The 12024-nt window shown below is 51.4% G+C and overlaps 1 protein-coding gene across 2 annotated transcripts in view; it reads left to right on the top strand.

The window, feature by feature from the left end:
- The first annotated feature begins 423 nt into the window (after positions 1-423).
- Positions 424-12024, top strand: part of MTMR4 (myotubularin related protein 4) — a 56447-nt gene continuing 44846 nt past the window's right edge. The window contains exon 1 of one of the 2 annotated variants that reach the window (XM_041425003.1): positions 424-489. The gene's annotated coding sequence lies outside the window, so the exon portion shown is untranslated. Of the gene's footprint in view, positions 490-1721; positions 1899-12024 lie in introns of those variants that run through there. The other variant, XM_041425006.1, reaches the window with a different exon arrangement.

Raw genomic sequence — 12024 nt, 5'->3', positions numbered from 1 at the left:
AGACACCGGAGGCGGCCACGCCCCACTCATGCCCAGGGGTTGTTCCCCTGGGCGCTGCCCGGGAGCGAGTCCCTCAGGCTCCGGGACCCCGCGTGCCGCCGCGGGCCCGGCCGGGCTGAGGGGAGTCCCTGTCACCAAGCGGTCACGTGATGGCACGGCCCAGCCGCCCGCCCTTTCTGAGGAGCGGCGCCTTGCGGCCGCCGATTGGCTGCGGCGGGACGCGCTGTGATTTCTCATTGGCCGTCGGGCGGCGGACACCGCCCCCTCTCATGTCACGGGATAGGCCTGGCGGGAGGGTGGATGGGCGTGGCCTGGCTGCCGGTGGCGCTGGGCGGGGACGCGTTCTCTCCTCTGATTGGTCGGTGGTGCCGGCGGTACCGAAAGCTGATTGGCCGGAGCGCGCGGGCCGGCGGGGGGGGCCGGGCGGGAGTTGCACGCGGCAGAGGCGGGAGCGGCGCGGCCGGAGCCGGGCGGGACCCGCCGGGACAGGTGAGGCCGGGGCTGCCCGGGACTCTCCGCCCCCGCTCCCCTCCCGCCGCCTTGGCACCCAGCGCCGCTCCTCGGGCCGCCGCTCGCCGCGGCCCCGCTCCTTCTCCCTGCCGCCCGGTGTGCGCGGCCTCCCCGGGGCCTGTCCGTGAAGGGCGGCACCGCCCGGTGGCAGCAGCGCTGAGGCGGCGGCGGCGGCCCTGCGGGCCGGGCTGCACCGGAGGTTCCGCGGTGTCGCCAGCGGGCGGAGGCGGGGTCGCCGTCAGACCGAGGAAGGGGGCGCGGAGCTGCCGCTGGGGCCGGCCCTGCCTGCTCCGGCCCTGCCGCGGGGCCCGAGCCCGTCCCCGGGCCGAGGCTGCGGGCGCGGCTCGCCTGCCTCTCCTGTCCACCCGCGCTGGGCCCGTGCGCATCCCGCCTGGAAGTGCCTGGCGGGTGGGAGATTCTTGTGCCACAGAGATCTGGAGTGGCGGCACGGAGCTGGTTCTTTTTTGCATGCGGTGGGGTTGCTCGGTGCCCTGGAGGCCACACACGGCTGTGTTTGGGGCAGGCGCCTCCCCTCCGTGTTGGGTAGGAGCTGGTTCTGTGCTGGTTTGGAACTGTGGCTGGCTGAAGTTTGGCGTGGAGGTGGTGATGCAGGTTTGACATTTATTTAGAAACCCCTCAGCTAACTGTGTTGTAAACATTGGCTTCCCTAAAGAAGCTGATGTGATGCCTTTGGGGTTTCCTGCTGAATTAACTGAAGTGGAATGAACTCAAAATAATCCGTGGTAAAATGGGGGTTCCTAGAACTGTATTGGGCATGTTATGTTAACTGTCTCATAGGGATCCTGACAGTGATTTTGGCAATGACTTGAAGGAAGCTGACAGGTAAAAGCTGAAGAACTGCATGAGCAACTCAGAGTGCTGAGTAAAAAATGGGAGATGAGAATCCGACACTGTGGCCTGGTTAGTTTGGCACTGGAGACCACCACATATGTTTTACCAGAGAAAGCAAACTTCAGGAGGAGTCTGAAATGGGAACAGAGAAACAAGGGAGGGAGAAGTGGGATCTGTCCTGGGAAGCAGGAATTTTTGTCTGGATTCATGAATGTATTGAACACAGGGAGTTAGGCTGGAGGTGGTCTTTGGTACCTCACTGAGGAGGAGCAGAGGGAGTGTTAACTCAGCTCCCACACTGGTGCAAAAGCTGCTGTGCCCCAGTTTGGTGTTTGTGTGTGGTTCAAAGCCAGTGGAAAGCTGGGCAGAGTTTGAACATGTATGAGGTGGGAATAAAGGTGAAAAAAGCTGCCATGTGATGCTGAGAGAACTCCATCTGCTTTCTCCAGCAAGAACTTGAGAGAAGAACTGGCCAGTCTGCATCTGCTTATGGAGAACAGAGGCTGGAGACTGGGAATTCAGTCTGGCTGGTCAGGGTATGTCTACATGGAATCCAAAATGTATATCTTTAGGCAACAGAGATGCAAGCATGAGAACAAACTTCCCTCAGTCAGTGATGACTTTGTATTGGCTGCCAACTTTTATATGGAGGCTGTGTATTTTTCTTTTTTTTTTTTTTTTTTTTTTTTTAATGAAAGCAACTGGGCTCACAGCCCCAGGAGTTTGGGGTCTGCTCTGCTTGGGGGTCTGTGAGGTGGCTGTGGTGTCTTTAAGGGAGTTTGCTGGAAGATGGACACCTAATTAAACTGGGAAATAAATGTAAAAGTTTTACTTATACATTTCTAGGAACATCTGAGTTCCCCTTTTCTTTGCAGCATTCTCAGGAATTTGTTTATCTGGCTGTGACAATTATTTAATTTTTTTGAGAGAGCCTTCACTGGGACATTTCCTCAGAGGTGTCACTGCTGTGGGTTTTGTGGTCCATTCAGCCCATCTGTCTCAACAATTGTGTAACTTACCTGTCAGATTTGGTTGTAACAAGCTAAAAGGAAAAAAAGCCAAACCCAAAATCCAAATCAAGGGAAGATTTAGGGGCAGATCTTGCCACAGAGACTTTGGAGAATGCTGCTGTGCCGGCTTTTATTGTGATCTCAATCTGCCAAATATGCACTGGCCTGCTTTTGTTTTTTGTTTGTGTGGGGCTTCTCAAAGTCTCCCTTGTGCCAGTGCTGGGGAGCACAGGGATGATGTGAGTAGCCTTTCCTCAGCCTGGTGCCTGTGCTCGCTGAGCTCTGCTCACCTGGAGGCAGGTGCCAGGCCTGGATGACTCCAGTCTGCCCTGTTGGTGAGGATTGCTCTGGGAATTGGGCCCTCTCCTCCAAGAGATGTGGTTTTAGTCTGTGCTGTTTGAGACAGAGCTATTTCCATCCCTCTTTTCTGTCTCCAGTTTGTTTCAGAGGCTGCTGTCAGTGGAGAGAGAGGTTGTTCTCAGTAATACTTTGGTAGGTGAGGAAAAAGGAGGGTAGAGAGAACTGAGATTGTCTTGGGGTGTGTGTGTTTGCACTGACTGTGTGCAGTGGTGTTGGAAATGACTGAGCATTGTTTCACAGGAAAATCCAGCAGTGTCATCTAACCCAGGTTATTTTTATGAGAGAGAAATGTGAGCAGAAAGAAAGAAATCAGTGTTGCATACTTGCATATCACACTCAACTTCCCAGGACATGTTCCCCCAAGGAATTAATAATTATCAAAGAGTTATGAAAGCTCATACCTTTCCCCTTCCAAGGCACCTCCAGCCAGCCGGTTTCCTGGGTGTTTTCGGATTTCTAGTGGTCTCTTACTGTGAGACTCGTCGCTCTTTGCAGAACTAGATCAGATCCCTTTTTAGATAATGATGAATGGAGATAAGAGCTATTTAAAAAATTACTTTGTTCTTAATAAATTAGCATAACAGATTAATCCCTGCTCATAATCACTGACCTGTTCTTCAGGAGGATGCTGGGGCTGTGATGGAGCAGGGAGGAATTTTGTCTGGTCACTTGGAGCACGCTTCAGGCCGATATAATCGCTTCCCTCCTGTTCCTCCCTGACGTTCCCACAGCTCCACGCACTCCCAACAGCCCCAAAGGATAGGATTTCCCTCCGGAGGGATCAGATGATTAGCTTATAAATAGCAAATGCCTGCTCAGGCCTACTTTCCTGGGTGATTTGGCCCCTGTCCCGTCCGAAGCAATGAGTACAACTGCATCCACACATTGCAGCCCAGAGCCGAATCCAAGGAGAGGGGGGTGCTTTCCCTTGAGATGGTGGATTTTTGCCCAGAAGGAAGCTGCCCTGGTGCAAGGCGCTTTGGCTTTGCAGCCAGAGCCTCAGAGAGGGGATTGACTGGGAGGCTCCAGCGCTGTGCTGCTGGATGTGCTGGCGCAGCACCGGGAAACCGGCTCTTTCCTGGGAATGTGAGCTGAAATGAATCTGAGACGTGTTCAGTGGCTGAATAGTGTTTGAAATGAGCCTGTGCTCCTGCCAGGAAGCCTGTGCTGGTACTGGGGCACCCTTGTATCAAAGCCTGAGCTCTTGGAGTCCTCTTTGAGTTGCACACATTCCCCCTTACCTATTTCCTTCAAACTTTCTTTTCTTTCTTTCTAGTTTAGTCAGTCCTGGGCTGCTGAGAGATTTCTGACACACGTGCTGAGGTTTGATGTGCAGCCTCTGGTCGCTCTGACGTACCTGGGTTTGCCTTGTGAGGTGGGGATAGTTTTCATGGGGTGTGTTTGCGATGTGTGGTGGGTCTGGGAGCAGCCTCGGCCTTTCCAGACAGAGGGAACTTTAGGGGGACAGAGCATCAGCAGAACTTATCTGACGGTTCCCCCTCTTAACAGCTGTAAGGCCTTTGTTGTTACTTATTACTTTGTCTGTCTTGCTCTCTCTCAGTTGAGAGATGCCCTCAAATTTCTTCTTCAAGAGGGAAAAGCCTGCCCAGGGCCTATCCCAAGAGAGGAGAATTATGTGTCAGTATATTCTGTTTCAACATGTATCAAGTTTCTGGCCTCAGAGGTTTCCTTTTATGTTGTGAGCTTTTTAGTTGCTTTATTCCCTTCAGTCTCTGATGGAGAGCATTCCTGATCTGCCTTCCCTTGTGGATCCTATTGCTTCACTTCTAGGTGGAGTGTTTGCTCAGCGGTGTGTGATACAGCTGATCTCAGGCACTGCACACCCAGGATGGTCGGCTGGCCCGGCCACGCGTGACAGAGTTCTGCTTTTGCCAACATTGATTTTCCTGGGGGACAGAAACACTGCGCTGGCTCTTGCAGGGGTGTGGGCCTGATCCCACCGCAGAGATAGGCACAGCATTGACAGGAAGGATGGCAGTTAGGATTATGGTTTTCCTAAGCCTTGGGAATGGGGTTTGCAGAAATAAGACAGGTGGGAATGTTCTGATAACAAAGTACAGGCGACATATCGGGTACCTCTGTCTGAGATGGAGCAAGAGCCAAATCTGGTTACTCTTGCTGAGGCTGCTGACCACTGTCAGCTCCTCCCCGCTTCAGAGGAGCCTGTGCCTGCAGCAGGGACAGAGGTAGACATGGCTCACAACTTATCTGCTCGGGGGCAAAGTCTTGTAGCTGAACTTAAGCCCAGAATTGCAGCGAGGTATTCTCTGGAGCACAGCTTTCTGCCATTTCATGCTGTCAGAACAGCACTGGCTGGGAAGTGGAGTCCTTGTTCCTTTTCCAACCTGACCAGTTCTTCACTAGAAAATGAAATTGTGGAATTGTTCTCAGAACGTGCTTGGACATGGCACTGCCTGTGAGTGACAGCTTTATGGTAAGGACCCTCAAAGCATTTCTACTCTACAGTCAGCTCAGTTGCTTAGGCTCTGCCAGCCTTTTCCTGATGGTCCCTGCTGAAGCTGAGGATCGCTCCGAGCGAACGAGGGTTGCAGTTTGCATTGTTCCCTCTGGAAACTTCAGAGGGTTTTGTTGGTTTGTTTTATTCTAGAAACTTGTTGAAGTAGACAGCTTCCCCCAAGTGGATGAGTGCCTTGTGGCAACCCAGCATGAATCTATTCAGTTGTCTCTGTTGTTTCAACTGTGCTGCCTGGATTCGCAATATTTTTTTTTTAATTTTTCAAAGGACTCATCAGAAGTCTTATTGCAGGAGCATGACTGACACATAACACTCAGGGCCACCAGTGGGACAGAGCCAGGTGGAATCTGTTTCACTGTTTTAATGGGAACAAGAGTAGCCGTTGTCCTGTTTAGTATCTCGTTTATGAGGCACCTACTCCCAGTTTGGAGAACATCTCACTGAGGGTACCCTGGGAGAGCATGGCTGGCTGCCAGCCTGGAGCCTGGGTCATGCCCGTGCTTCCTGCAGCTCAGCTTGGCTGCCAGCACCACCTGGCAGCTTCATCACCCTGCGGGTGCTCGTGACCTGGGGTGCTCAGGAGGAGCTTTAGGAGGATGTGAGGAGCTCTGAAGTTGTTGCTTCTCACCCCCCCAGTCCACATCATTTGGGCTTACTTCTGCTTTCCAGCCAGACAGCAGCCCCTTCCTGCCTCCCCCAGGTCAGGCCTGCAGCTGCCCCCGTGCCAGAGACACTTCTGCTTTCCTTCCTAAATGGCACACTGAACTTCCCAAAGGCTAAAAAGTTCTGTTCTTGCTGAAAACTTTGGAGCAAGCCCATGGCATCTGTACACAGGCCAAAAAACCTGTGCTGCTCTGGAGTTCAGGCTTGGGGCATCAGAATTGAGTCTCTCCAGGCTTGAGGCCCGGGGAGGCTGAAGGTGGATGTGGAACAGAGCAGCCTGTATGTGCTAGGACAGAGTGTGTGTTGGGGTGGGGGAAGAACAGCATTGAGGTATTTGGGGGTTTGGTAGGAAGAAACACAGCAAAGTGGGAGTTGGTGAGCTCCTCTGGAAACACCAGAGATGTTTTTCAAGCTGCTTTATGTACCACTGAGGATGCTGTGTCAGCGGTACATTCCCAGTGACCTGGGGTGTTAACTTTCCTCTGGCTGTGCTGAAGTACAGTTCATAGTTTGTGTCCTCTTGTTAACTTTCCTGTGCCCTTGGGTAGGTCTGGACCCTTTTCAGCCATACATTCCCTCTCCAGTGCTGCTTCAGGGTTTCTTATAGCCCGAGACTTATGTCCTCTCTATATGGGATTTATTTCCTTTGATGCTATAGATCAGTGCTGCTTTATTTTTTAAAAGCTGTGGCCCTTGTGACTTAGGGAACTACTGCTGACTTCTGGCGTGATGAGTGTCTGTCTGTGTGCTCCAGGGCAGCCGTTTCCCTCCAATCCCAATGGACCATGGGATGGCTGGGAGCCCTGCAGAGGGATTAACTCTGGCTCCTCTCTCTGGGGTATCAGCTTTTGCTTCTGTGTGTTTGGATCCTCTGTGCTCCTAAACAATGTGCCTGGTTCTTCTCAGTCCTCTGCAAGTATCTGTCTCACCTGCACTGGGCTCTTCATCACCTGCCTCCTGTGGAGGGAAGATCTGCTGCTCCTGGAAAGTGCCAGTGCATAATATTTTGTTGTCAGGAAGTCCTGGCTTGTGCTTTTCATATCCACCCCTTCACAAGAGGTAGCTTCTCTAGGAAGTGAAGGCTCCTTGTGTCTACACACCTCCTGTGACAAACAGGTGATATCTTGAGGCCGTGTATGTGCAAACCGAGCCAGGGGAAGTGGATACAGTGAGAGGGAGTCTGGGCAATGAGAATTCTCATCTTGCTTGTAGCAAGAAAACATCTCCTCTAGACCTGGTTTCCACTAAGTGCCAGGGGCTCTGCCTGTTGTCCCTTTCCCTTCTGCAGAAAGAGGGAATGAGACCATGTGCAGGGAGAGAGACAAGAGCTGAGGTCAGCAGTGGCTCTTCCCAAAGAAGCTGTAGCCTAGCATATCTGATTGCTAAGCAGCTGATTGAGAATTTTGGTACTGATGCCAGCTCTGACACTGCCACCCTTGGTTGATGCTACAGCTCACAGGATACAGTGCCTTTACAAAGTAACTTTGTTACTGTGTTGAGGGAGTTTTATCATACCCAGGATAACCATATCCTGTCCTGTTTGCACTGCAGCTCCCTCACTGCTGCCCTGCTCAGGGCCTTGCTGCCTCTTAACTCCGGTGAAATTGCATCGGCCCTGAATGTGTGTTACCACTGTGCCCTGAGCATTCGTGGTTGGATATAGCTGCCTATGTGAAGAGAAAGTCCCTTGATTTCCAAGGAGAACTGCTTGTTTGTGCTGTGAAGTCCCTGTTTTCTAGGGGGTGTTGAACCTGCGGTGCATCCCAAAGGGCACATAATGGCAAGAACAGAGGATCTTCTCTTTAGAGCTGCTGTGGTGAGGGAAGGGGCTGTGGGAGACTCCCAGGCGCTGAAGGAGGGTGCAGAAATCCCGGAGGGGACCCAAGAGCGAGTCCCAGATGTTCCCTGCATCTTTGCTGGATTGCACCATCCCTCAGGGCCGTGGCAACGGCTCCTGCCCACGGGGGAAACAGTGCCTTCAGCAAAGCTGGTGGTGCAGCCTTGCTTTGTGACAGCTCCACTTCTGCTCCTCCTGCCATTGGGATCCTTGGCGTGGGTGTTCACCGTGCCTGGTGAGAACAACAGGGGTTGTTTGGGCAGCGTCTTTCGAAGGGGGGACCTGGGCACAGTTCATCTTTGTCATAAACTTTCCACAGGGATTCTGGCTGTTTCTGTGTGGTGTGATACTGGGGATTATCGCCCTGGAAGAGCAGATCCTTTGTTTTTCTCCCACAGCTGGTTGGGAGCATAAAGAACTGTGTTGGAGAGGAACTTTGCTGCTTGCTGAAGGTGAGGGAGTGAGGGATGAGTCTTGGTGCAGGAAGGGGTAATTAGTAGACCTGCCTCAGGCTGAGATTTGATGGATGTAGGGAGGAGCAGGGGCTGCAGAGAAACCTCTGCAGGACTTTGAGACAATACATGATTAGAAGAACTGAATGAACGGGCCTGCTTTGGCCAGAAGAATTGGTCACGTCCTTTCTGGTGCCTCTGGCTGACTCATACCACTGAGTGCTCCTCGGGGAGCTGATAGCTCCCAGCATCCAAGGTACTGTGCTTGTTATAGGGCAGCCTGGAGACATATTGCAGGCAGCTGCCAGAGGGAATGCCACGTTACCGGCAGGCAGCCAGCACAGGCTGGATGCAGATCCATGGCAAGTGGATGCCAGGGCTGGGATGTGCCAGTGAGCGACTCATATCCTTCCCTGCTGTCCTTTGCACTTCCTTGGGCTGGCACGAGGTTACATCTTCCTTACCCTGTTCTTTGCTCTTTCCCCTTTCTGGAATTGGAAAGTTAATCTATCGGGACTCTCTAGGGAGTGCCACTCTTCCCAGTGTGCCAGTGAGCAGATGGATCCCTCTCTGCTGTCTCATGTCTGCATTTCCAAACCAAAGTGGGTAGCTAAGCACCTTTGGATGCTGGCTAAGATGATCCTAGACAGAGCCTGTTTTGTTCAGCAAGGAGAGCAAATTGAGATTATTTTTTAATGTGAAACTCTTGAATGCCGAGGTTCTGCGCAGATTTAGCTCGTTAGGAAACTCTGCAGAAAGCTTTTGTTGCCATTGCTAAATGAGGCAAAAGAGGAAGTAAAAGTGGTTCTGTGCGGTGAAGTGAATTCATAGTTTTGTTTTATAATAAACCACAGACTTATGGACAAGTGAATCCCCCACCTCCCTTTCTCTTTATTCCACTTCATCGTTCCTTCTTCAATAGGTGTTTTTACTAGAGGAATTCCCAGAAGTATGAGAGGAACTGTTCTTCCTGTGAGCTTGTCTTTTATTGAAATACAAGAGGAAGTTACTTAGACTTCTGTGAAAAGGTTCAATAGGTCTCATGGCAGAGGAAGTCACATTTTCAGCATGTTTTACTAATGACGAAGTACTCAAAACCGAAGCTGGAATGAGCAGCCAGTTCCTCCTTGGAATTCCCTGGGGAGCAGCAGCCCAGCGGGTAGGATCCCACTGCCCTTGTGCTGCCACTCCTGCTTCCTCCCACCCCACAAAATCCTACAGCAAAGGGTTGATACTGGATCGATAGAAGCTGGCAAGTGGGATGTTTCACTGAGTGCTGCAACTCCATCTTTCCATTCTGCCTGTTCTCCAGAGGTGTGGGGCTGGAGTCCAGGATGCTGGCCTGTGTCGCAGCATGGGCTGGAGTGAAAACACAGTGCTGGGGAAAACCTGGATTCAGCTGGAATTGCTGATAGAGCTGCCACTGGTGTCGGTGACCATGGGGTTCCATCAGTGCATGTCAGTGACGTGCTTTCAGGAGGAAGGGAACTATGTTTGGCCAAAGATTATAAAAATCCCAGTGCTTCCTGAGATTTGTCTTTGTGTTAGAGAAAGTCTGATGCATTGCAGTTTTGTCCTAAACTTTGTAGAGGTAGGAATTTGATCCTTAATGAGTTTTATTATAGTCACTTATGAAGGGGAAGAAATCCCAGGCTATGTTCCCCGTGTGAATTGCAGCAGATGAGAATAAATCCTCTGGCTCCTCTCAGTAGTGAGCTCCGCATGTGGCCACCTTCATCCCTCGTCCTGCTGGAAGCTGCCAGCAGGGAAGGGACAGCATGTGTGAATTTGAGCAGCTCTTGCTGCTAGATAAGCTGGGGACTTACTATATATATCAAATTGCCTTCTCTTCCCTTGTATCAATTGGCTGGGGATTTCCCTTTCTAAGAGTGCCTTTGGAGCAGCTGGTATGGCCAGGGCTGTTTTTAGAAGCAGTTAAGCTTGTGCTTAGAGAGAGCACGAGATGGGAGCACTTAAGCTCAGCTGAACTTGCTGACCTGCCCACATCCTTTGAGGTGAGGTTATTAATGAAAGCAGGTCAGTGTGCAAGGCACTACCTTCATGGGATTTTCCATCGCTGAAGTGCAAACCAGTTTTGAAAGGCTCCAGATATCTGGAAATTAAAGACCAAAGGCTCTGATTTAACCTTCTTAAACTTTGGGGGCTTGGGGTGGGAAAGGGAAATTGTTAAACACCAGGTGAGGTTTTGCTTGGTTTTGGGAGCGATACCACCTCCAGAAAAGCCTCATGGAGGCCAAGTTTCCAAGTTTGTTTCCTGGTTGTGAAGAACAGCTGTGGCAACACAAAGCCCTGAGAGGGTTCCTTGGGAAGGAGGATGTTCAGGCTGTAGACTTAACAAACCATCAGGAGACAGTGCCTGCAAACTCAGGGTTTCCATGGGAGCCAACAGCTCTGACCGTGCTCAGGTTGGACATGCAATTGAAAGTGAGCTCTTAGCTTATTAATAACTCTCAAGGGTTTTCATCTCCTCTTGTGATCTTCTGTAGCTTGATGGCAAAAACCCTGAGCAGATGTTCATTGCTCTGTTTTAGAGGTTCTTCCTGTGAAAGGGGGAGCTGGGAACTTAATGTGATGATGGCACAATTATTGCAAGTTTTGGAGAGGAATTGGCTTTCCCCCAGGAGTGGGGAGGAGCGTTCAGCAGAGCTGTGTGTTCCCAGCCACGTTTCAAGGGTCAGTGCTGCAGGGCCTGGCACAGGATCCTCCTTGTCACTTGTGAGGAGGCTGCTGGGGAAACTGGGCTTGGTCTGGGTGAGTCAAGAGAATAAATCCTGATGTTTCCTTGTCCTCTCAAGCCTGCTGATGGTTTCAGTCATAGCTTTTTCACATATGTGTTTATGTGGGCTACTAAAAGATGCTTCATTTTATTCCTATGGAAGAAAACTACCCTTGGAGAAAACAGGCTTTCCTAGAAATTTTGCCTGTGATGAATGGTGGCACTTGAGCTCTGGCCGGGGGTCTGCCTCCAGCCAGCAGCATGAGTTCCTGAGCTGAGGAGCCTCAGCCAGAGCTGAAGCGTGGCTGTCACAGGGCTGTGAATCCCAGCAGTGTTACTGTGATCACCTGCAGTAAAAGCAGTATTTTCTGCTTTCAGACACTGTTTCAATTGACTGTCCCACGGGAGATTCCATGTCCTTGCCGGTAGGCACCACTTTAGATGCCAAAGGTGTCCTGGCTGCCCTTTACCAAGGGCTATAGTTCCCCCATCCATCCTGTCCTCTGGCTGCAGGAGCATGCCTCAGAAACCTTAGGACTCCTAAAGTAATACCACATGAGTATGTTTATGCACTTGTGTAAAATAATAATAGTTACATTTGTAATAACAACAGGGCTGACATTGTGTTGCTGCTGTTTGGTTGAAATTATTTTGAAGTACCCAGATGTTGAATGCCAGGGTATTAGACATGGGTGCTTGGGAAAGCCCTGAGCTTGGCTGGGAAAACGTGTAGTGGGGTAGGGAAGGGAAGTGGCACGCTTCAGGACTTTATCTTTGGATTTCAGATCCTTCTGGTGTGTTTGGGTCACATATCTCAGGTTTTTTCTGCAGTCACAAAGATTGCCTTTCAGAAAGAACTGTGGCTATCGGAGACTCCCCAAGCTGATGGGAGTTAAAGGTGAATTCTCCTTGTGCATAATGAGAACTCAGTGTTTGCGTAGAGACCAGTTTAGACAGCACTTCTCTGGCCTGGAGACTTGGGATGTGACCTCAGTAGTGCAGGCACCGTTTCCTTGAAGCTGTTGCTGTTCCTTCCCGAGGCTGGGATGAAGTCAGTGCGCGGTGTGCGGGGAGGGGCCGGGGCAGCGTGAGCGGGAGCCCGGCCC

This window comes from Onychostruthus taczanowskii, unplaced genomic scaffold (assembly GCF_017590055.1).
Source record: "Onychostruthus taczanowskii isolate IOZ18803 unplaced genomic scaffold, ASM1759005v1 scaffold86, whole genome shotgun sequence".
Lineage (NCBI taxonomy): Eukaryota > Metazoa > Chordata > Aves > Passeriformes > Passeridae > Onychostruthus > Onychostruthus taczanowskii.
The sequence above is the reverse complement of the archived record's forward strand: the minus strand, read 5'-3'. Positions and strand labels throughout refer to the sequence as shown.